The sequence below is a fragment of the Chrysemys picta genome, chromosome 8, assembly GCF_011386835.1.
Source record: "Chrysemys picta bellii isolate R12L10 chromosome 8, ASM1138683v2, whole genome shotgun sequence".
NCBI lineage: Eukaryota > Metazoa > Chordata > Testudines > Emydidae > Chrysemys > Chrysemys picta.
The window spans coordinates 14,718,785-14,744,451 of NC_088798.1; the positions used below are offsets into that span (position 1 = coordinate 14,718,785).

Genomic DNA, 25,667 nt, shown 5'->3' on the forward strand with positions numbered 1-25,667 from the left:
TAAACAAACAAACAAACTGGCCCGGACCGCCAGGGGCTTTCCCTGAACAAGTGGCGGACCGGCTTTGAGAAGCACTGCTCTGGTTTATGTCACTGCTGCTCATTCTACCATTCAAGCTTTACAAGCAACTTTTCAACAAGTCATTTGGTGTCCAGTTTATGTCCTTGTACTTCATAGGCATCTGTGTCCCTTCTACCAAATAGTTTCAGGCAACACTTGGGGGCTAGCATTTCCATGCCTTAGTCTAAATGCTATAATCAGAAATAGTTTACATACCCCTGCACTTCAGTCTCTCATTTATACTAAACAGAGCAAAGACCAGGATTTGCAGGGGTGATAGATGCTAATGTGTGTAAAATAATCATGTTGTGCTGACTTGTCATGAATTGTCACGTATGGTTGCCATTATTTCCAGTGGAGATGGTTGGGGGAAATCATTTACCATGATTGAAGGTCAACCTGACATGCCCAAGATGAAACATCAGTACCACTGTACACGTTGCCTTTCCTTATATATCAACATGATTTTGAAGGTGAATCATGTGGGCTTTCAAAAAAGTCTGTGGTATAATAATTGTCTTTTGTTCTTATGCAAATTATGTCATCTAAGATCTGGTCCTATTGATAGCAACCTGCTTTATCTTCTCACTCCTCTGACAATTCATAGCTGCCACATACAGATGTTGATTTATTATGTACACCATTAATTCAATTTACTCTTCAGGGTGGTAGGGATTTTTAGCAGTTACTCTGACATTCTGTACTTAGAAGCTATGGAATTCAGGGCCAAGAGAGAAAGGCAATTTAAGCTTTCATCACACTTTTAAAAACTTTTCTCGTTTCAAAGACTCGCTTGCAGCTGATTTAATGATGTCAAACTTGGAAACAAAACAGATTGCACAAAGTAGGCAAATGAGATATTACTGTATTTATTTCAAGGTGCATAAGTGGAAAGAACTCACTTTCTCATTAAGTCAACACAAGATTTTTAGAAGTCGGTTGTACTTGGAAGCCCAGAAATGCCCGCATAGAGTACACCTCTAATCACAAGCCTGATCTTGCCAAGCGCTAAGCGCCCTCAACTCCCTCTGTTGGGAGTTGAAGGTACACAGGATCTGGTACTGTGCTTTATAGTGCTAGCCTGTACTTTATTAATCCTTGCTTTGTTTAACAGCTATACAGACATGTCAATATTGCAAAAAGTTAATTTGTTTAGATTCAGTAAGTTATACACTATTTACCACCAAACAACAAATCAGAGCATGCACTCTGTGCCAGTCACTTTTGAAACGGAAGTTGTGACAATAATGTATTACATTCGAACTGTTAAAGCTTCCAGTGGGATGATTTAACCATAGACAGTGCAACGGGCTGAACTTATAAACAATAGGATTTATTAAAGACACCCTTCAGAAAAAGCACTGGACACACCAAAAACTAGAGGAGGGCCAAATCCACAAAATGCTACCACTTCCCACCAACCGTAAGAGAGAGATGGGATTTGAAATAAAATGGGACTTAGATCTGAACTACCTCTGACTATGGGCTCCAAAATGAATCTTCACAAGAAGATTATGTAAACCATCATTGCTTTTGCCAATATACACTACAAATAAGTCTAGTGGTTTTGCTGTTCATGAAACTCTTGGTTTGTGCTCACTAGAACTAGACATATAGTGAAAAAAATACATATTTGGGATTCTGAATTTCTTTCAGTTTAGCCATGGTCCTGCCCTATCTTTGCCTGCTTTTCTGTGTTGAGTCATGCCTTCCACCACAAGTACACCTCTACCTCCATATAACGCCGTCTTCGGGAGCCAAAAAAATCTTACTATGTTATAGGTGAAACCACATTATTTCGAACTTGGTTTCATCCGCCGGAGTGCGCAGTCCCCCCCCCCCCCCCGCCCCGGAGCGCTGCTTTATTGCGTTATATCGGGTCGCGTTATATCGGGGTAGAGGTGTAATCTAATAGAAATCAACTAATCAAACTGCCCTTGGAGTGAAGATTACTCAACATGAATAAGAGTGGCAGAATTGGGTCCTAAGATATTGAGGCAGGTGGTATCGCTCTGAGGTAATTCTCAGAGCGATACCACCACCACCACCACCACCACAACATATTAAATGTTCAAAAAAACATGCACATCAGAGAGCTGTATGAACACTTGCAATTATTGCCCTGGTTGAAAGGATGTAAAGTTTATTAATACAAATATTTCTCAGTGATATTTCGTTGATAGGTTGTTTTCAAGCATTTCAAGAGCAAGTTTCCTTCCACTTCAGGGCCAAGACTGACCTTACTCAAGCACAATAAATTAAATAAATACATAAATAAATAAATAAAGGAACCTCAATTGGGAGCTTTGCTTGAGTAAGGATTTAGGATTGCCACTTTTCTAATTCCTGGCAACCAGACCCCTGAGACCTCACCCTCTGCCCCACACTCTTCCCCAAGGCCCTGTCCCCTTCACTGCCCCTGAGGTCCTGCCCGCTTCTCTGCCTCTTCCCCTGAAGCCCCGCCCCATCACTCGCTCCTCTCCCCCCCTCTCTGGATCATCTCAAGGAGAATGCCTACAGGTAGGACACAGCCCTGGTTGAGCAGGGGCTGGTGCAGGTTAATGACCCAGCCCCTCCCCTTGCCCCGCTGTAACCAGGCTTTTGGTTCACATGCCATTTAGAGTTGTCAGGTCCCCCCAAAACCAGGTGCCTGGCAACCCTAAACAACACCTGGACACATAAGTTAGAAACCGGATTATGTGGGTAAAGACAGGATGGGTGGCAACCCTATAAGGGTCTTAAATATTTGAAGTTTAGAAAAAGCAGCAAGACACTGTTTTTGAAAGAAAGATTAGCAAAGGTGCAGCAGGGAGAATAACCTCTCTCAAAACATACAGCTAGGGGTTGTTTGCCACTTGAAAAGGGCTCAGGTTTAAAGCTGTCATTTTATCTGGCTGGCAAGCCAACTTTTTCCTCCAAAAATGCCCAGGCCACACAGTATTTTTGGTTTAATTGTGGTATATGAAAGATATATTTAAACACCACAGAAAGAATTCATTCATAGCTGTTGATTGCCCCAGACTTACTGAGGCTGTGTGAAGAAGGGACAGTAGGGACACAGTAGGGATGTTTTCTGGAGCAAGGAAGACTTCCCCTCCCTCCTCGCGCTCCCCCCCCCCCCCCCCCAAAGGGCCGACTTTCACTGCCAGAGACTGGTAGGGTTTGCACGCCTGAAAGGCAGCATGCCAACTAAGTTGATATAGGATAGCACTTGCACTTATTCTCAATTCCTTAGGGATAGTTCCCAGCTTGGGCACCTGAATCATGTTATTTGCCCTTGTTCAGTGACCCTGTTGACTACAGATGCTTCTTGTAAAATTATTTATGCTTCTTAGTCATCAAAGCTTCAATCTTTTTAACCTTAGGTGTGATGTCTTGGGGCTAGGTGAATAGTGGATCGAAAGAACAGTAACAGTATGCACTCTGCAGCAGGTTTTATCTTCTGCAATTCAGGCTTGACTTGAGAGTGCAGCCAAATGGAATCAGCTCATACAGTGTCTCGAAGATCAAGGACTTGGTAAATCCCAAATGTGACCATGTGATCAATCTGAATAAGGATGGCTGCATCCCCGTTCGCTGAACACAAATACATCTTCATCTAGACTCTGCTCACATACTGGACTCCATCCAGATCCAGTTTAAATTCTCCCTTTTGGCACTAGCAGATCGTTTGCTCCCAGTCCCAAGTAAATTGTTGACCAAGTCATAGACACTAAAAATCAGTGAATTAGGCATGAAACGTGTCCTTTATACAAGCATAATGAAGACATATGGTCTTGATTTTATGTTTGATATTTTTAAAAACACTCCATACTTAAAGCGATCACAACCATGTGATGTTTGTCACAACGGTGTTTTAAATGCCACTCTCTGCTCCACCCCACCCACCCCCCAAAAAACAGAACAGAAAACTCGCCCTCAATATTTCTAAAAGAAAGAATGCAAATATCTTACCTGTATCTAGTCCTTTCCTCCCAAAGAAAATGCTTTACAAGTTGTGAGGCCAGGAACACTTTACCTATCCCTGGGATGGAATGCAGCAACAGTTTAACAGCACAGCAACACTATGAAACAATTTAGGACAAGCCATGAAGGACAATACCACAGCTAATTGAAACTACTGGGGGAATTTAGGCATGTAGAATACAATTACCCAAACTGGATTTTGGCCAGGGCATGAGGTCCAACAACCCATTTCTTGCCAAATGTGCCAGAAGATCATTAATGAACACAAATGGCACGGACCTGTTTTATGTCCCATATGGTGGGGCTTTTTAAAAGAAGAAATCCATTGAGCAATGTGGCTGTAATATTGATACAATAGCCCTGTTCAGTACATTCCAACCCATTGAGAGTGTGACATTTGTACAGACTAAAAGCTAAGTACACATCTGGCAAACTTTAATTTATTTACAAAACTCTGCTCTGCAAGAGTCTTAACTCTGAACAAACTCTAATCAATTTAATCAAACTTCCATGGGCCCACAGAGCATTGGCGTGATATTTTATTTGTGGGGGGGAAAAAAAGAAAAACCCTGTAAATAACTAAATTGTTTTCAGCCCGGCAGCTGGAAGTGCATTAGGAAAAGTAGAGCTTTCAGTTCCTCCAAGTTGACTTGTAGTCAACTCCAAGACTGTGTATGATTACTGTAGTTCTCAAAGGCATCAGAATGTATAAGTATTTTGTTTAGAAGTAAAGCTGTTATTTCTCTCTTCCCTCTCCAAGTCTGGACAGACACCACAATCTCCTCTCTCTTAAAAATCATCACTGGAATTAAATAGATGGAGTCTGTGCAGAGCAACTCTCCTTTATGTTCTCTGATAGAGTGGGATGTCCTTGGGATTCTAGCAACACCACCACCTAGAGCCAAATTTTCCCTTCAGTTACACATGGCAGAAATCAATGCGAATCGACAGAACTCAATGGAGCTGCACAATTGAAATTTAGGGCGGAATCCGGTTGTTGGCACTTATTTAGTGCCTTACATTTTCTAACCACCGTGTAAATGCAACCTGCATGCTTTATACTGCAGCATTTAACTTTGTTTCTCCCAGGGAGAGGGAGAGAAGGAGGAAGGAAGGAGACATAGATCTTACTTGGATATTATGGGTCTCTTGCACACATTCAGAGAGCAGGGCAGGGAAACTCGGCTAGAAGGATCCAGAAACATTCAGAACAGGGTGTGGCAGTTACTCAAGCTGCTCAGTAGCTACTTCTGAGGCTATGAAGGAAGTTTTCATTGTTGGCAAGGCACACCCTAGTCACCCTTTGAGAGCTGAACCAATCAGAGCACGGGGAGTTGGGGGGGGGGGGGGAGGAAAGTTATACAGACAGCAATTAAAGACAGCCCTGCGGACTCAGCAGCTGATCCACGCATGACCAAGAGATGTGTCCGGGGTGAGTGCTGGTGCCCATTCCCTGGAGCACTTTGGAAACAGGTTAGTGCTATTCCAGCTCTATTTACCAGGGAAGCCCTTCATTATGATAATATTTGGTCCAGCGTGTGGTCCACCATTTCTCAAACTCTGAAGAGTCCAGGCGACACACACTACATCATCCCCAAGAGAAGATCAGAGGGGAATGTGTTTTGATATGTGCGCTAAAGTATAGGAAAAAAATGTATGTCGAAACCTTACAAACATTTAAATGTAACAGCAACAAAAGGGGGAGAGTCTGTATAAGGAACATCAGTAGAGTTACAGTTTCAAAGCTTTATTTAAAAGTTATTCATAGTATTCAGAATACTATTTACAACATTTTCTACTAGTTACAATGAATTTTGTTTGTATTAAATGTGTGTTTTGTGAAGAAAGTGCATGGTGCGCGCACTTTGAAATTGACAGGGAATAATTAACATCCATTTATCAGGGTTTTACATACCACAGCCCTGAGGTTTAACGTTGTGTAATGCTTTTTGAAAAGTCCTGGAAAGAAAGCACTGCAGCCTATCCTTCAACGAAGAGTTAAACGGAGGTGCAGGAAGAAGGGAAACGTACTGTTACATAGAAAATCGCCCCATCATCCTCCTGTCCTCGTTACATGAACATTAACATTTCAACAAACCGTTCTAATTCTAAAAGGTCAGCTAGTAAATAAAAGTCATAGTCGGAGAATTAAGGCATTTAGGGCTAAAATCCTGCCCTTCAGTGCACATGCACAACTCCCATTTAAGTCAGTAGATGATGTGTGCACACATTCAATGGCAGAACTGACACTTAAAAAGCTGTATAATATACAACTAATCAGGGCCGGCGCAACCCATTAGGCAACCTAGGCAGTCGCCTAGGGTGCTACAATTTGAGGGGCGGCAACTGCAGCCGTATTTCGGCGACAGGACCTTCCGCCACCTCTGTGGGGGGCGGCATTTCGGGGTGGAACCTTCCGCCGCCTAGGGTGGCAGAAAAGCTGGCGGCTCTCCTGCAACTAATGTAACTGCACCATGTATTTACTAAACGTGTTAGTGCAGGTTTCTTCTGACACGGAGGTAATATTTTCATACAAAATTATGTAACACTTAAATCTCCTGTAATGTCTGTTTCAAAAAGATAAGATGCTCTTGCATCAAGATCATCCTGCAGGGGAAGCTCCCCAAATCATCGAAAGACATTCAAATAATGCCATACACTTTAGAGCCGCGTGGGCAGGGCCGGCTCCAGGCACCAGCGGAGCAAGCTTGTGCCTGGGGCGGCAGATTCCAAGGGGCGGCATTCCATCTAATCCTTTTCTTTTTTTTTTTTCCTGCTTCACCGCTTTGGCCGCCCCTGCAGGTTTTTCTTTTTGGTTTGCTGCTCCTGCTGCCCTGTAGGGGGCGACGGCATGGAGGACGGGAGCGCTCTGCAGCAAGCCCGGAGGGCGGCCCGCATCCTTCCCTGCCTGCCGACCGGAGTGGCATGGAGCCCTCCCGGCAGGCGGCACGCACGGAGGGGCCGTGTGGCAGCGCCCCACTTAAGGAAGCCCTGGGGGCCTCCCCTTCTTCCTCCCCCCACTAGCCAGGGTGTGCACTCCACTGCCCGGGGTCTGCAGCGCCGGGAGTCCCCTTGCACCCACGCTCCCGCCACCCCGCAGGTATTTTGTTTCTGTTTCCCGCCCCCCTTCGCCGCTCCGGCCGGGGGCAGGTTTGTTTCCTGCCCCCCTTCACTGCTCCGGCCGGGGGCAGGTTTGTTTTCCTCCTCTCCTCTCTTCCCCCCACCCTTTTCTGCTCCGGCCGGCCCGGCATTTTTTGCTTGGGGCGGCAAAAAAGCCAGAGCTGGCCCTATGCATGGGAGCTGAAAAAACTGATGCTAGAATTAGTGGACAATACAACTATATTATTATTATTTGCATTACCATAGCCTCTAGCAGTCCCAGTCATGGGCCATGACCCCATTGTGCTAGGCACGGTACAAACACAGAACAAAAAGATGGTTGCATGCCTCAAAGAGCAACAGATATTCACACAAACATATACACACTTAGTTTGATCATGTTATTTGCAGGTCAATTGAATCCTTTTTTGAAAAGCAAGTGCAAAATGACTGGGTGAATTCTTTTCACAGTAAGACAGTAAACAAATTGTAAAAGTGAAGTAATAATTTAAATAAAATCATAGGCTAGGCCAATCATAGGGCATTTTTGCCAGTCAATATCTGTGGTGTATTGGAGGCATTTCCATATTATTTTTCCTTTCATCTTGCTTCCAGAAAAACTGCCTTAATTTCAAAGGAAACAACATTCATAGGACGAGTTTGTGGAATATCCATTTTGAACACTGACAATATGAAGTATTCCTACCAGCCTATGATGAGAACATCCCCAGGCAACTTAGGTTCAGTGACCTTTTGACCTAGTGGACACTACAGCATGAATTATGCTTTCAACCACTATTTCCCAACATGGCTGTTGCTAAGTCAGTTTCCATTTGCATTGTGGATAGGGTGGTGGTTTTATTTCATTTCTAACAAAAAAGAAAATAGGATAGCTGGAACTATGCTTCGCTACAAAGTAGTCAACAGCACTGCTTCTAAAGATGGCTAGAACAGTCTTTAGATATGGAAGGTGTGGATCCCAACCATGTTAAAACTTTGCTGGATTGTATTTGAAAATGGTTTCCAACGTAACCCGCAGTCTGGATAGATCCCAAGGGCATATCCCTGTCACTGCTCTGCTGGCAGAGTCAAGGGAAGTTCTGTATCACAGAAGCCTGCAGACGTCCAGTCACTCCTGCCAACACTCTCTTCCCCCTCTGCTCTTCCACATCTCTCCCTCCCCTTGAGCCCTATCCTCTGCCCACCTTTATTTTTCTTTATTTCCATCCCTTTTTTAACACCATTCCCTCGTGCCCGGGGCAACTTCCATTTTCTTATGTCCCCATAGTGGTCTTGTTATCCTCTTCCAAATGACCCACTTAAGACTTGCTGTACTCAGCTAGCTTCCTAATCCGCACACAAGGTCCTGGCCATAAATGAAACAATATACAAGAAATATTGCGTAACATTTACACTACATTGGTATAGTTAAGGTGGTACAACCATCCTAGTGTAGACACAGTTATAACAGTGTAATTGTGCTTATACTCATATAGCTTATTCCCACAAGGTAAGAGGAATAAGCTATACTGGTATAAGGCACCATATAAATAGAAAAGACAAGAGTGAGTACATCCAGCATAATTGAATCTATACTAATAATTTGTATCAGTATAACTATACTGGCTACAAAAACAAACTAACCACCAGTCTTACCCAATATAATTATACCAGTATGAAAACTGTCTGTAGGTCAGGCATAAGTCAAAGAGGCACTTTTGAAAATTGTACCTATTATATACAAATTAAAACTACTATTAAAGCTGGTCAAAAAACATAAAAGGAATAATTGCAATTTATTTTTTTTTAAATAGTGGTTTGTATTTCACAGGATTTAAAATGAGTAACAGAAAATGGGTCCACAACATTTGTAACCAAAAATTTAATCAGAAGTTCCAATTAATATTGCCAGAAATGATGCTTTCTTATAGGACAACTAAAATTTTAATAATGTGAACAAATATTTTGATAAAAGTTATCCATAAAAAAAGTCACAAAAAATGGAAAATGTCCATACAGTCCACAATTTTTCACTCTAAGTATTAATTTTGAATAATGGCCATAGTCTAACAAAAACAAAAACAAAACAAGAACCACTTTGTGTGAAAAATTTAAACCACTTCTATTACCAAGCTGACCTGTTTTCCTTTGGGGTAGGGCGAAGCACACTCCCAATATCTATTTTCCCATCTCCTTTATTGCTGTTGTCTTTTCACTCCTCAATCCCTCTTCCTACCATCAGCTGTTACTATTGGTTTTCTGTCTGATTTGGACAGTAAATTCCATTGGGCAAGGATCTTGGTCTTTTTGTGTGTCTGTAAAATGGAATGCACAGCAGTGCCAGCATGATGTAAATTGTCTTCCTCTAAATATGCTTTTATATATAAAGAATTCAAATGTTACCAAGAATTTTCAGAACCCACAGCAGCTAATATAGGTTATTAGACATGGGTGAAATTGTAATTTAGACCATTATAGGATCTTTCTTTCATTCTTTTTATGTTTATGCAGCTGTCAAGATAACTGAAGTTGTCCTACTGGAATGGAAGTTGACCCCTTTCAGGTGCGTGATTTTCTGAGAACAATGGGCTCTCTCCCCATATCCCTAAAAGGTAGTTATCCCACAGTTGGCATGCAGCCAAGAAATCTGTATTTGACTGGGGTAGGACTTTTCTAAAATAAATTGTGTGTGACTATAAATCTCTCCGATTATTATTAATTTGTTTACTTAGTGCTGACAATGTGCTCAGTACAATGCAAAAAATGAAGACAATCCCGGTCTTAAAAAGAGTCCAGTCTAAAAGAAAAAGAATGCCTTGTAGTTAGAGCACAAGATTGGGAATCAAGGCACCTGAGTTTTACTCTAGACTTCCTATCAGCCTTGGATAAGTAACACTATCCTTCTGTACTTCAGTTTCCTATTTGTAAACTAGTGATATTTAATCCTCACCTAAACTCTAGGGATACTTGAGACTCAATTAATTAATGTTAAAGTACTTTGAGATCCTTATAGAGAAGGCACTTTAGAAGTGCAACAAATTAGCATTCCTTGCTGTAGCCCTTTTCACTTTCTCTTCATTTTTTAATGAGCTGCATGCACTCATGTAGTTTACTTTGTACTTAAATTTGTTAACTTTTGTTATATAAAAGAGCCAATAATGGAGAAGATCTCTGAGTTTCAACCTAATAAAATTACATCGATGTCACTACATTTTCCTACCATTAACCTTTCCGTGGCCATGGACGTTCTGTCCGCATACACTCCTTTGGCTGGCAAAGTGGAAAATTGCCATCAGGGTAAGAGCTTAAAGGAAAGTCGTCATGCAGAAGATAAAAGGAGAAGATTTATTAAAATTGACTTCATAATGCCATAGTGCATGGAGCTATAAAAACTTTAAAGTTTGCAATTTAGAGGCATTATTTATGTCCTCGAATTCCCGTGTCAGCAAAAGCTCCTGTACCTGTTCTTTTAAGACTCCTGGAAGCAAGCACCACAAACCATGACCAGCATTAGTCTCTAAGATGACCACCCAAGACCCTGAAAAATACTGAGATAGAAATACAGCCACAAATTTGCCTCTTTCTACCGCTAATGGCTTGTGAGTCACAGGAAGAAAAGAAAATCAGGGAGAACAGGAAAAGAAAAGAGAATGTTGTGCCCATTATAAAATATCTGATCTTATGCAATTTTGTCCATTATTATTACTTTATTGTTGGCATACTTTGTTATGCTATATTGCCCATGCTACCAATAGCTCTCTAGTATCTTGTTAGGTTTGCCTTGTCCATTGAAACATCTTGGATGGAATTCTACTTCCATCGAAGCCATTGGGAGATTTACCATCAACTTTAATAGGACCAGGATTTCAAATATTGTCTCTAAAGAAGGGTTTCAATTCATATCCACCCAAGATTCTGGAATTTTGGTTTGGGTCTTTATCAAATGCAGCTACATACTGATACTGCCAAATAATCTGAATATGCACCCCCAGGCGCCGCCTTGATGAATCAATTTACTAGAATTATGAATATGACATTCTCATAAGCAAACTAGAGAAATGTGGTCTAGATGTGCACCCACCAAAAGGTGGGTTCACAACTGGTCGAAAGACCATACTCAAAGAGTAATTATCAATGGTTTGCGATCAAACTGGGAGGGCTTATCTAGTGGGATCCTGCAGGAATCAGTCCTGGATCTGGTTCTGTTCAATATTTTGACTTGGTTAATGGAGTCCAGGGTATGCTTGTAAAATCTACAGATGACACCAACCTGTAAGAGGTTGCAAGCACTTTGGAGGACAGGATTAGAATTCAAAATGACCTTGATAAATTGGATAATTGGTCTGAAATAAACAAGACAAAACTAATCAAAAGACTAATACAAAGTACTACACTTAGGATGGAAAAATCAAATACATAATTACAAAATGGGGAATAAATAACTAGACAGTAGTACTGCTGGAAAGGATCTGAGGGTTATAGTGGATCACAAACTGAATAGGAGTTACGGTAGTTGTGAAAAAGGCTAATATTTGGGATGTATTAGCAGAAGTATTGCATGTAAGACACAGGAAGCAATTGTCCCACTCTACTTGGCATTGGTGAAGCCTCAGATGTAGTACTGGGTCCAATTCTGGGCACGATACATTAGGAAAAATGTGGAAAAATTGGAGAGAGAGTGTCCAGAGGAGAGGGGGGAAAAAAAAAAAAAAAAAAAAAAAAAAAGATAAAAAGTTTAGAAAACTTGGCCAATGACGAAAGGTTAAAAACAGGGTGTGTTAGTCTTGAGAACTTGATAACAGCTTTCAAATATGTTAAGGGTTGTTATAAAGAGGAGGGGGATCAATTATTCTCCGTGTTCACTGAAGGCAGGACAAGACATAATGGGCTTAAACTCCAGTGAGGGAGGTTTAGGTTAGATATTAGGAAAAACTCTCTAATTATAAGAGTATGTCTTCACTACCATCCGGATCTAGACGCAATACATCGATCCCCGAGCACTCTCCCATTGACTCCTGTACTCCAGCTCGGTGAGAGGCGCAGGCAGAGTTGACAGGGGAGCAGCAGCAATCGACTCACCACGGTGAAGTCGATCTAAGCATGTCGACTTCAGCTACGATATTCACATAGCTGAAGTTGTGCAACTTAGATCAAGCCTCCCACCCCACCCCCACCCCAGTGTAAATCAGGCCTAAGTGTCGTTAAATCCTGGAATAGACTTCTAAGGGAGGGTGTGGAATCCACATCATTGGATGTTTTTAAGAACAGGTTGTGCACACACCTATCAGAGTTTACTTGGTCCTGCCTCAGTGCCAGGGCTGGACTTGATGACCTCTCGAGGTCGCTTCTAGCCCTACATTTCTATGATTCTATAATACTCTTTGCTGTTCCATTTTCCCTGAGGGAGTTGGTGCACTCGGTGTGCTTGGCTCTGCAAGATTGTGGCTCTGTCTGCTCAGCAGGCTGCCCTTTAGCATGCTCCATCTGGCAGATCTATGTTGACACCCTTCTGCCACTGTGCGCTGCTAGATTTAGAATAGTAACCTTCTCCCAACTCCATTCCTACCAGTACTTGCCCCAAGACAATGGGCTAGCAAACCGCTCTTCCCTCTTAACGTTTGAAGGGGAACGAAAGATATTGGGGTTCTCTTTCTGGAGGCCAGTTAGCATGGTTTCTGCCTCGCATGTACATTAACTGTGCCACTGAAGCTTTTTACAACAAGCCTCGACACAGCTTTACTCTAGAGGTCTTGGATCCACTCTACATCTAAATTTAACTTCTTAATTCTTCCTAGTAACATCAGAGGAGTGCTTTACGTAGAGCTGGAGTACATTTCATCATTCGGACATCATTAATATGCCCGTCATCCTCGCCCATCACATCATTGCATTCTGAAGAGGCTTTTCTGTCTGTCTGCATTTCAGATTATGCCCGTTTCCATCCCAAATCTAATCCTGTAGCTCTGATAGTTCTTCACTCACCCTAGTCCCTCAACTATTGTGGCAGTCTGTTGATGTAATTTTTACTGACTCCTATCATCCTCATCCGCAATGCAGAGAGCAGGAGAGGCTACATCTTCACCTGGGTATGTGCTCTTCCTAAAATCGGCAATAGGTTTCCTCACTATTACACCAGCTGATTTAAATTTTTAAGTATGTGGGGAGGGGAGAGGGGTGCACGGGGGGTCCATGTTAGTATTAAGTCATTTCTTTGTGTTTCTTTATTTTAAAGCACAAGCCTTTCCAAGTCACTCCTCCCTGTAGCACACAACACTCCAGTGAGATAGGGAAATATTTTTCTCCCCACCTAACTGAGGCATGGAGAGATTTTAGTGATTTACCCGAGATTACAAAAGAAGTCTGTGGCAGAGTTGGTAACTGAAGCCTGGCCTCATACGTTCCAGACTAGTAATGCCTTAACCATAAAGACAGTAGTGCGTTAACCTCTCTCTATTAAAATGAAGAGGGGTACAGTATGAAAACCTAAACAGACAGATTAGGCAGAGGAACAGGAGTCGGGAAATAACTATTAGATACACTAGGGATAACCAATACACCCAATTCTAAGCTACATGTCATTCATCTGTGGTTGAAAACTAGCTCTCTCTTTTGATGGAGAGGGGCTGATTGTGAGACTGATGCACTCTTTCTTATTGGTATGTGAAGGGATCTAGAAAGCTGGCTAAATTCTCCCCACTGGCATTGTCAAGAAGCTGAGTAGAAGGGTAAGTGGATGAGGAGAAGGGGGGCATTGTAGTCCTTTCTTTAGCTCATGGAAGAATAGGGAGACATAGTAGGCTTTCCCTAACACTGTGTAGATAAAGGAGGAGATGTTTCCATTGATATGGCTTGCACAAGAATGGAAATACCCTGTAAAATCTCTCTCTTCATCATATTACAGAAAACATAGAATCATAGAAGATTAGGGTTGGAAGAGACCTCAGGAGGTCATCTAGTCCAACCCCCTGCTCAAAGCAGGACCAACCCCAACTAAATCATCCCAGCCTGGGCTCTGTCAAGCCAGGCCTTAAAAACCTCGAAGGATGGAGATTCCACCACCTCCCGAGGTAACCCATTCCAGTGCTTCACCACCATCCTAGTGAAATAGTTTTTCCTAATACCCAACCTATACCTCCCCCCACTGCAACTTGAGACCATTGCTCCTTGTTCTGGCATCTGCCACCACTGAAAACAGCCTAGCTCCATCCTCTTTGTAACCCTCCCTTCCAGGCTGCTATCAAATCCCCCCCCCACTCTTCTCAGTGCTCATAACTGCCGCGGTGATCTGAGCGGGCTCCATGCTTGCCGCGGTATGGCGCCTTCAGGAGAGCAGAGGGGCAGCGGAAGCGTGACGATGGTTTGCAGCCCTACTGCACCGTCTGCTGTCAGCAGCACCCAGGACACAACAGTGACAGCTGAGCTGGGCAGGCTGCACACTTGCCATGGTATGGCGTCTGCGTGGAAAAAAGGCGCAAATCGATTGTCTGATGTTGCTCTCATGGAGGGAGGGGTGACTGACGACATGTACCCAAAACCACCGGCAACAATGTTTTTGCCCCATCAGGTAGTGGGAGCTCAACCCAGAATTCCAATGGGTGGCGGAGACTGCGAGAACTGTGGGATAGCTACCCACAGTGCAACGCTCCAAAAGTCTATGCTAGCCTCGGTACTGTGTACACACTCCGCCGATGTAATGCAACTTAATGCGCTTAGTGGGGACACACACAATCGACTGTATAAAATCGCTTCCTAAAAAAATTGACTCCTATAAATTCGACCTAATTTCATAGTGTAGACATACGCTCAGAGTGATTTGATTTAACATAGCTAAATCAAATGCAACGTTTGTTTTAAATACACAAACCCTATATAGTTAGAGGAAGTTTTAAACAATTAGCCGAGTAACATTTGGGAACTAAAAAGCTGTTTCTGAAATCAGCTGCTCTTAGGGTAACTAATGAAAAACCTACTTACACCGTTAGCCAGTCAAAGAGACAGCAGTGACCTTAATTTGCCATTGAGATCTTTGATGGGATAAAAAAATATTTTCCTCAATATCTTAGAAGTACAGGATACTTGCCTAATGAGCTAGAGGGCTCAAGCCCACAGGTGCCACATTAATTACAAAGGGGTATTTAATAAATAAGACCATAATTATCTAGCCCAGGCATCTGAAGAATTAACAAGCCTTGATAATGAAGGGAAGTGAGAAAGGAAAGAGAAATTCGCGGTCTCATCTATACACTGAAAAATAATCACTATAGAGACAGATTTTGTTCGTTCATATCTGGTATTTCTAAAGGCTTCTGTCTGTTAAAATGCCAGATGTTCACACATTGTTATTATCGTCAATGACATTAATTGGAAAAGAGAGAAAGTTAATCCAATTTAATTCCCAAAACTAGGCATATATATATATAGATAGATATGAACACAATAATGGAAGAATACAACCAGGACAGACATCCCATAATTTGTCAAGCTGTGACTTTTATATATGGTATGCACAATAATTCCAAGAGTGTCTGAACAGTGATGCCATCCCCATACAACAAATGTTTCATTTGACAGTGCAAAGAACAGCAAATAAATACTTAGGTGCCCCCAGAGTGGCCCTTTTGCACAGCTTCTGTTAATAACTGAGCTTTGTATACAACACCACATAGGTTTACTTGTGGTATAGATTTTCTTGGTAGAGGAATTTTTACCGCCTCAGTGGCAGAAAACTATTCGAGATATTTTAAATTCGATACACCAACAAAAATAAAAGCCACCATTACAGGACGACCGAGTCTCCTTGCAAATATATGCAAATACCGGTGTATAACAAAGCAATTTACATGTGCCCAAAGCCTCAAAGTGAAAGTATTTGCTTTGATCAAAGCTTATAATGGGATTTATCTTTAGGGCATAAAAACAATGTTTGCCTTAAAGAAAACAGCAGTGGCTTTAGATCACTGCAATGAGACCCTTCTTCCATTGTAGCATTGCTGTTTGCAACATTATTAAGGTTGTGTGAGCACTTCCATTATAATTCTTTATTTCCAGGGGCTTATAATTTGTTTGTAAAATCTCTCTCTAGACTTATACTTGGCACATAAGACCTTAGCCTGGGAGCTAAACATTTTTTTCTTAAACTGTTTAAAAAAAAATAAAAATAAAAAAATCAAACCATTTGTTTGGTATAAAATTACTGGCATCTGAGCTGAATTCTGTCAAGATTCTGTTATGATTTAAAGTAGGGCTAAGCAAAAAAAACTTTCCTAATGAAATGTGAAAATAGCTTGAAAGTAATAAAAAAAGCAATTCTCGTAAGTTATATTTTAAATTACTGAACAATAGCTGACAAATAACACACACACACATAAAATAGTCTGTTCAAAACTTCCTGACGGCAGCAAGATTTTCCTTCCTTCTTCAGCCAATAAAAATTCGCTTAATGCTAAGTGAATGGTTTGAAGAAACCCAACAAGAACTATGAAACTGATAGCCTGGTACTGAGATCCCAAACGAAAGTTCCATTCCACTAGAAAATGGAAGTCTTCAACTATTTTGTCCAAATACAAAAAATTGGCAGAATCACTGAATTGGTAACACACACACAACTCAAGCATTGCTTGCTAGAAGATTTGCTGTGGCTCACAAACATTTTAGCAAATGCAGGCAAACATTCAGTGTAACTGAGCGGTATTTCAAGTGGAGCAGGGCCAAATATTAGGCGAAAGCACACACACATTAACAAAGTTTTGACCCAAAACTAGGTCAAACTTGCAGGTTGCTGCTGTTACTGTAAGCTTTTGCAAACCAATAAGAAGCCAAATGGAAAGGATGGTTTGAAAACAAACACTTTGGGCCAGATGCTGCAAACTTTCCTCAGGCAAACACCCACTGAAGTCAAAGGGAGTTCCAGGCATAGAGGGATCTTGAAATTGTAGGTACCCACTGACATCCGTTTATTTTGATCTCTAACAGAGTGTGTTCAGGGAGAATGACATCCTCAATTCGGTATTTACTAGATCTTATCACTTAACGCCACACTGCAGGTATACACACACACCCATACAAACACCTTATAATGTACATGTGCAATGCTGACTTTACTATTTCATTTACCATGAACAGTAGAAGACAATAAGCTGAATTCTTCCCTAGGGATGCATCCTGTAGGATCACAGACTTCAATGGTTATAGCCCAGGAGCAGAATTTTGTCCAGTAACCACAAGCCGTTTCACTAGCATAACATCTGCATGTTGCATGTTATGGATGTTGTTATATATGGTGAGTCTCAGCTATCACTTAGTTAACTATGCTTTACAACTGCTTCACATGCATACATAGACTGCTTAGAGGCAGGAAGGAATAATTGCATATGCATAAGTACCTCAACTGGCAATTAATTGCTGTATGGTGAAATAGCAATAATGAATAGGATTCATTTTCATTTTAATACTGTGTGAGACACATATTAAGTACACTCGTATGTGTACATCAGTAACAGATAGCACTTGGCTTTACATCTGCTACTTACTGATTATTACATCAGATATCCAAAAGCTTAACTCTTTTAATAAAGGGGGGGGGGGGGGAAGAGAGACCGTTTTTTAAAAATACCATTGCAATCATGTTAAAACTAGGATTAAATCCTAATAAGAAGAGATAGCTGCTATTTTTTTATGCTCCTAGTCATCTTGAAGCACTGGCAATGTGTAAAGTAATAGACTGTAATATTGTCATGCTGCTTCCCACCACTCAGGCATTCAAATAATTCAGCCATAACCTAGTTACAGATGAGTCTTCTGATGGCTCTGACACTTCCATTTTCACTTTCCCAGTTCTGATGCGTCTCATCATTAAAGCAACTCTACTCTGTAATTTTTGTTAAACGACTCCCAGCGACAGAGCCAAGGAAAATGACTCAACTTTTATTTTGACCTTATAAAACCATCTAATTGGCATGGGGCCTTCAGGCCACATTAGTTTCTATTGGATTGAAAGCTATACCCAGAGCCACAAAACTCTTGCACCTTATGCTCCAATGTAATTGGTTCATGCAGCAGTTTTAAAGTTTTTCCACAGTTTGGTTTCTGGCAAATTAAAAGAAACTATTAACATACACTGGCTACTGCCGATGTTCTTCATATTGGCTTCAGAATGGTTAGAATATTTGTTAGATTTAGGGCCTAGTGTTAATCATTTTAGGTAGAGAATGCATTTGAACTGAATCTATATTACTCCTAAATTAATGCATACAAGGAAAGATGTTACCCCAAAGATTTAGTACTTTTTAACCTTGAAACTGTGTCATATAATAGATATTGATTCATCTTTATTTTTATTATACAGAAAAATGAGAAAATACATCCACTGGTGAATTGTTATACAACAGAATTATAATATAGGTGATAACCATTTAAACAGTGTGGTGACACAGCACGTTTGTTTTAAAAGCTTACAGAAATCAATGATAATATTCATCTAATTAAAGAAAGACAATGTCAAAGAGATTTTCAATACACCTCTACCTCAATATAATGCTGTCCTCGGGAGCCAAAAAAATCTTACCGTGTTATAGGTGAAACCGCATTAGATTGAACTTGCTTTGATCCACCGGAGTGCGCAGCCACGCACCCCCGGAGCGCTGCTTTACTGCGTTATATCCAAATTCGTATTATATTGGGTCGCGTTATATCGAGGTAGCGGTGTAGTTCAAGTTCTAATTCTTATGCCTCTCAATTGTCTGGAATATCCTCTTAGTACCGCTTAGTGGTAGAAGCTTAAAAAACACCTTTTTATAATCATGTCCATATTCAATCAAATAATTTTGCATGTGTGTTTTCAATGGCACCAAAGTTGTTCTTGTGCTTTTAATTGTGTTTGTTACAGTGCAAGACACATAAGATGGACGCAGCTGGTAAGGCCCGGTTTGTCTCTTGTAGAGAATGGCCATTCTAAGCAGATACTAGGGGTGAAATTCTACCCTCGTTGAAGTCAATAGCAAAGCTCCCCTTTACTGCATTGGAGCCAGGATTTCACCTTGTTTTCCTAAGTGAAAAGAGGCTATCCAGCATGCAGGGAAAGAGAGGGGAGTGTTTTCTAGCAACCGATGCAAGGAGACAACAGAAGGAAGAGCACAATGGAAACCATTGTGAAGGAAAGTTGGCAGGAGCTCTTTTTCAAAAGGAAGAACTTAGAGAGAAAATTCAGGGGTGTAGTGAGGAAATACAGGGAAGGGATTGTCAGGAGTGGAGGCACCAGGGGGAATCGACAGAATGTCATAGGATTTTTTTTTTTTTAACCTTAAGCATTCACACAAGCCATGCAGAAGATCTTTTCGAGTTTAGAAACCAGCCTTTTGCCTGGACAGACAGGGCAATCCCTCGGGCAGATCACCATACATCCCTATTCTTCTACCGCCCCCACTGAGGATATTGCCAACAACGACAGATACATTCTAGATCCAGACTTTTATAGAATACACTTAACCTTTATTCCCTTTCCCGGTTAACAGGCATCTGGCTGTAATAAAAAAGCCCGGCATATATCATAAATACCCTTCAAAAACGTGTACACTGTTAAAATATCCTCCCCTCAGGCCTGCTGTCATTTAACCACGATAGAATATATGGTCTTTCAATACTTCCCCTTCAGAGCCTTAATCATTTTTTCTTCTTTTATGAATCTCCCCCCCTTTTTGTTATCGAATGGTGCCTATTGAATACTGTATTCAAAGTGTGTGTGTGGGGGGGAAATATTACACCTCTGGCTTCTTGACATGATGCCTCCGCACATGTTGCATTGCATTGGCTTTTCTTGAAATCACATTGACTTGTGACTCAGTTGTCACGGTGATATGTGTGTTAAGAACCTAGGTAGAAGAGGTGGTCATCGTTTGTATGGTATCCACTCTCACTCAAAGGTCTCTGTAGGCTCGGCCGCTTTACAAATATCACCTCCACCTGAATTTTCAAATTATGTTTCTCCAGAATTATTAGCTTGCATTATACCAAAATGAATATTGTTTTGTTATTTCCTTCCCACATTTTTAACCTGGATTCATTTGTCTTTTTTCTCTGTCCTCACTGAGGTTATTTGGGACCTTCCATTTTCTACCAGTTCTGCTCAAACTGCCATGAGTCACTGTCTACAGAAAGAACAGGCCTCCTCTTTTCTTTGCGGTATGAGTCAGGCAATCCAGAGAAGTGCTCTCGATGCAAAAATAATTTTTTTTCTCTTAACTGTTACAGAAAAGAACATATGAGGGGACAACCTCCTCCTTCTGAAGAGGGACAGGCAATAGAATCAAATCAGTCACCAAACATTTTGGCACCCTCTACCCCATGTTCTCAGCATCTCCAATTTCTTCTCCTCCCTCTTCTGAAAAGGCAAGCAACTCCCTGGAGAAAGGCATCAACAGGAAAAGCTAGATGGGGTCAGCTCCACAATCAGGAACCCCACTATTATGTGACCACATTCCAGGCTAATAGAAAGGGTGGGAACTCAAGAATCCCTCCTTCATCAGCTGTTTCCCTCATGCTCGTGGACAAGAATTCCCTAGATATCACCCTTATGATACTGATGAGGAAGGTGGCCAATGGTGTATTAGGAACTATGGGATTTCAAAAGAGAAAAAGATTTTGCCATTGCCTTGTAATTTCTTTTATCATAAAGGGAAACCAAATAGTTTGCTTTGTAACCTATTAGCATCCCATATCATTTCACAATAAAGCTGGAGTAAATCGTATGGTTTGCAGGCAGACACCTGATACAACAGACCTTCACTAATACACACGAGTGACTGGGAGCCCCCCCCGGGTGTATTACTGAATTTTGCAAGTTACCAAATAAACAATAAAAACCTCAATGATAATGCACCACAAAGCTTATTTCATTCACTTATTTGACAAGTGTAGTTCAGTTAATACTTCACAGTAAACAGGTAGGGAAAGAATGATGATTTTGAAGAAAAGAGGGTTGGGGATGGCCTTACAGAGAGACTGGAAGACAGGGAACCTGGGTTTTATTCCCAGCCATACCGGAGATGTCTTGCAACATTTGGGCAAGTCCCTTAACCTTAGTGGGTATCCCCATCTGTAAAAAGGGGATACCACCAACTATCTGGCAGGGTTGTTGTGAGGGTAAATTCATAAGTACTTGTAAAGTGCTAGGAGAGTAGGAAGTACTATTATTATTATTATTGTCACATGTTCTACAGTATATTTTATAAGTTATGAAAGCTTAGTAATATGAGGGCTCACTAAATTCATCTGCTCTTAAATCTTTGCTGAAAAGAGAGGAACGACTGTGTGATTTATGAACTATGTGGATTAGAAAGGCTCTATTGTATTCCTTTTAAAGAGCGGAATTCTAATCTTTACCAGGTTATCATCAATAGCCATCCTTTGTGTTTCACACATTCATAGAGCATAAAATAACTGCAAAACACACCTTCTCCATTAATTCAGAAAAGAAAGCAAACTGAGTTACCGGAAAGATTTCCTTTTAAAAAATACAATAAAAAAAGATTTCCCCCTATACATGATATTACATAACCGCCACTTAAGCAAATCTACCCACCTTAGAATTTGATACTGCCACCCATCACTGTCGCATCAGAGCGCCTTCCATGGAAAATCAACAGCGAAGCCCCTAGTGGTCTTCCTGAGGTCTCTGCCTCCCTTCCCTTTCATCAGGGTAAAAACAACTTGGGGTATTTTTGTTGGTTTTGACTGATTGTAACACAAACATCAGGGTAAAACCAGGGTAAAGTTATCTGCCACTTCAAATATCAGGCAAATTAAAAAAACAAAAAAAAAAAACAGTAGTTCTTATCTGCAATATTTTTATTGAATTAAACTTCTAAAACACAGCAAAATATCATGCCAAAATGCATGTGAAAGGCAGTTCATGCCAAAACGCCTGAGTTGGAACTAGACTCTTACTCTACAAATTCAGATCCAATCATACCAGGACAATTTATCCAAGGGGCTTGATTTATTAACTTCCCAAATCCTTTTTTTTATGGATTTATGTATTTTTAATGCATCTTGTAGATAAGCTATTAATGTTGGCGTTATTTCTGAAATAGCGTCCATTGTCCTGCTGTATATTACAAAATGCCAAGCACATCATAGGTCTGTGCAACTTCTAGCTACTGGCACTTGTAGCGACTTATAAAACCCAATGCATCTTACTGGACATTGGCACAAAAAGATCTGACCTAATAGAGCAAAGATGTGTCCAAAAAGGCAAAGAAATGGCAAGAAAAGTGTGTTATATTCTTCAACCTGCAAAAAAGTTTATTGTTTAGAATCAAGGGCGTGTGTGTTCGTGATAGCATAAGCTCTGGGAATGAAAGCCAATAGTTTAAAAAGGAAGGGTTGCATGTATTCTCAGGCTAAAAAGAGAAGTCACAAGTTGCTCAAGACAGTGAGTGGTATTCAAACAACCAGTTCCCCCCATTAACATGCTATTATGCCAGATGGGATGAATCCCTCCACTACAAATATTCTTTACCTTATGAATTCCCCACAAATGACAAGGGAAGGAGGACTCTCAGGCTGGCAGATTTCCTGAATGTACTTAGAATCATTACCAGGTCTCACGTTGCTACCTGCTGCCACCTTCCCACAGAGAGAACATGTCCTGAAACAAATTGTACTAAGAGTAGAAACATGAAAGTCCAGTGAGATGTAAATGGGAGCCAAGAGCTACCATTTCTCCAGGTGGTGGGGGGCAAATTCTCTGACTGTGCACTGCTCTCTAAGACAAGAACTCTGACCCCTTTCAGTCAGGGACTGGCAAAGTTGGACATGTAGCAGCTCACCAGACTATGTAGATAGGGAGCCATGTTTCAGAGTGGAAGCCGTGTTAGTCCGTATCAGCAAAAAGAACGAGGGGTCCTTGTGGTACCTTAGAGACTAACAAGTTTATTTGTATTTCTTCCCTCAACACCAGTACTATTTAGCCAAATAGTTTATTTGGCTCCATATTACATATTTGTATTGACAAAATACATTAATGTAGTACCATGACTGTCCTACCAATGGTAACAGCAAAATTTACCCAACATGCTCTCCTTTCTCCTCTTTCCACTTCTGTTCAGTCCAGCCTTCCTGCAGGAGACAAAGCACTAAGATACAGAGTCTTCTTGCATGGTACTTACTGTAAACTGCAAATCCCGCTTTGCAGGCCTACATGGAAATTTTACTTTTTAAAATTTCCATTGCATTGCTGTACCCCTCTTAGCTGTATGAAAAAAGCCAAGGTGTGCACTAGCAGGCACAATCTACTGTACACGCCCTGTATGTGCAACTGGTAGGTATAGAACACGCTTGCTATACCACACACCCCTAAAAGTGTTATTTCATATGCAATTACTTATAAATTTAATGGACTTGCTGGCTGGACACAATCAATGGTCCACCTAATTAACTCTCCTGCCTTGCAGATGATTTATCTTGCTCCTCAGCAAGGATACCCAATCAGGGACCTGATCCAATACTCAAGTCGGTCAGTCAAAGGAAAGCCTCCCATTGATTTCCACAGGCTTTGGATCAGGCCCCAAATTTGCTGAGTTCCAAGTTTAAATCTATGACATGGTTTTCTGTTTCCACAGAGTTGGACCCAGCTGCTCCTTGTCACCTGGGTTGTCTGATCGGCATTGATTGGTTGACAGATGAGCTTGAAAAGGCAGCTGTCAGTGGCATTGAGCTGAGTGCCATTTTGCACAAAGACCTTGAATACACCAATGAGACTACCCTGTTGGATCAGTTTGGAATCACTGCTGCTGCTGCTAACTGATCTGGTCAGGCAAGAAGCAGCGAACACGGATTTGATTAAAATGAGACAAAACTAAGTTGCTAGCGGTTTACATCAAGCGGCCTCCAACTCTGCATTACAACCAGCTCAGTATTAATCTGTCCAGATGGGATATTGAGCAGGTGGCTAGTGTCAAATACTCGGGAAGCATCATAGACGGTGCTGGAGGATGCTCAAAAAATGTGGATGCTTGTATGGTAGCAGCCATCTCCATGTTCCAGGTCCATCAATGGCCTCTCTGGAGCCGATGTGGCAAAAAGCTTTCATAGAATGATCATAGAATCATCGAATATCAGGGTTGGAAGGGACCTCAAGAGGTCATCTAGTCCAACCCCCTTTCTATAAAGCTGCAGATCTACAGAACCATACCAACTTTATTGCACAGCAGTGAAACGTGAGCACTGAGGAAGGCTGAAGAACATAGGATTGACCTTTTCAATTCTCATCCTTTGTCAACTGCTCCATATCAAGAGGCAAGACAAGATAAGCAATGAGGATATTCATAGCTGAACCCAGCAACTGCCCCCATCAACAACGGTTCGGGTTTGGTGGCTTTCTTGGTAAAGACATATTATTAGAATGGGAGACCAATGAAATAAAAAGCATATTTAACAAGGAATACTGGGCAATCATGTGATCACCTAAAGCTTCAGTAGCACAATGTCAGCAATGATGGGCATAAACTGAACATCCAAACTATCTCTAGAACCTAGCTAGAGATTGATACTAGGTGTTCAATCTGTAAGAAGGCTATGTCCCTTTAGGATTTGCCTTAATGATGGATGACGACGTAGAAGTTTGACGGACTCATTTATGCTCCTACTTCATCATGCAGTAAGCTATTACATATTCCAATTAGTTCTATTTCCTAAGCCCTAAACACTTTCAGACCAATCAAGAAGACAATTGATTCAAGGCATTAAATATTTGTTCACCACAGAAAGTATCCAGGTACCTTAACTCACCTGAAGTCCACATGGCTGAGCATGCCAAGTGTGATACTGTTGATTATGCATGCATGTGGTTGTGTGCAGTAACAGAAAACAGACTGTGGTTGGGTAAGCAAAATTTCACCAAAATAAGATTTTTTTCCCTTTCTGCCTTTGGCGTGAAGGGTGAAATGAGAAGGTGCATAGAGTAAATATTGTGGAAATGTGTGTATTATTAACAGAGAATGCCCAAATACAGTCTTCAGAGGACCTATCTTCACATTGCAATATTATGTTTATATTAAGGGATGACAATAGGCAAATTTGCACCTGAGGAACCTATGAGCATATTTTGCACACATCTGTGTGCAAAACATTACACGTGCAAGTGGGCTACTTGTGCACTTACTTATTCTGCATGTGCAATGGTTGCATGAAATGCTGGGAAATACATTTTGAGCACCTAATTTTGGAAAAACTTCCCTGCTTATGGTAGGGTTACCATATTTCAGCAAGCAAAAAAAGAGGACGGGAGCAGCCCCGCCCCCATCCTGCCCTAGCCCCGCCCCTCCCACTTCCCGCCCCCCTCAGAACCCCCAACCCTCCCCCCGTTCCTTGTCCTCTGACTGCCCCCTCCTGGGACCCCTGCCCCTAACTGCCCCCCAGGACTCCACCCCCTACCTAAGCCTCCCTGCCTCTTGTCCCCTGACTGCTCCCTCCTGAGACCCTCCCCCCATCCTAACTGGCCCCCTAGGACTCTACCCCCTACCTGTACCCTGATTGCCCCAACCCTT

At 41.5% G+C, this 25,667-nt stretch overlaps 1 protein-coding gene and 1 long non-coding RNA gene across 6 annotated transcripts in view; one reads left to right on the forward strand and one right to left on the reverse strand.

The window, feature by feature from the left end:
- Window positions 1-25,667, reverse strand: part of DAB1 (DAB adaptor protein 1) — a 709,559-nt gene that overhangs the window by 586,040 nt on the left and 97,852 nt on the right. The window lies entirely within an intron of this gene.
- On the forward strand, window positions 5,411-12,214 carry LOC135973281 (uncharacterized). The gene is made up of 3 exons (XR_010590092.1): window positions 5,411-5,499; window positions 9,637-9,688; window positions 12,102-12,214. It is a non-coding gene; the product is annotated as an uncharacterized LOC135973281 (long non-coding RNA).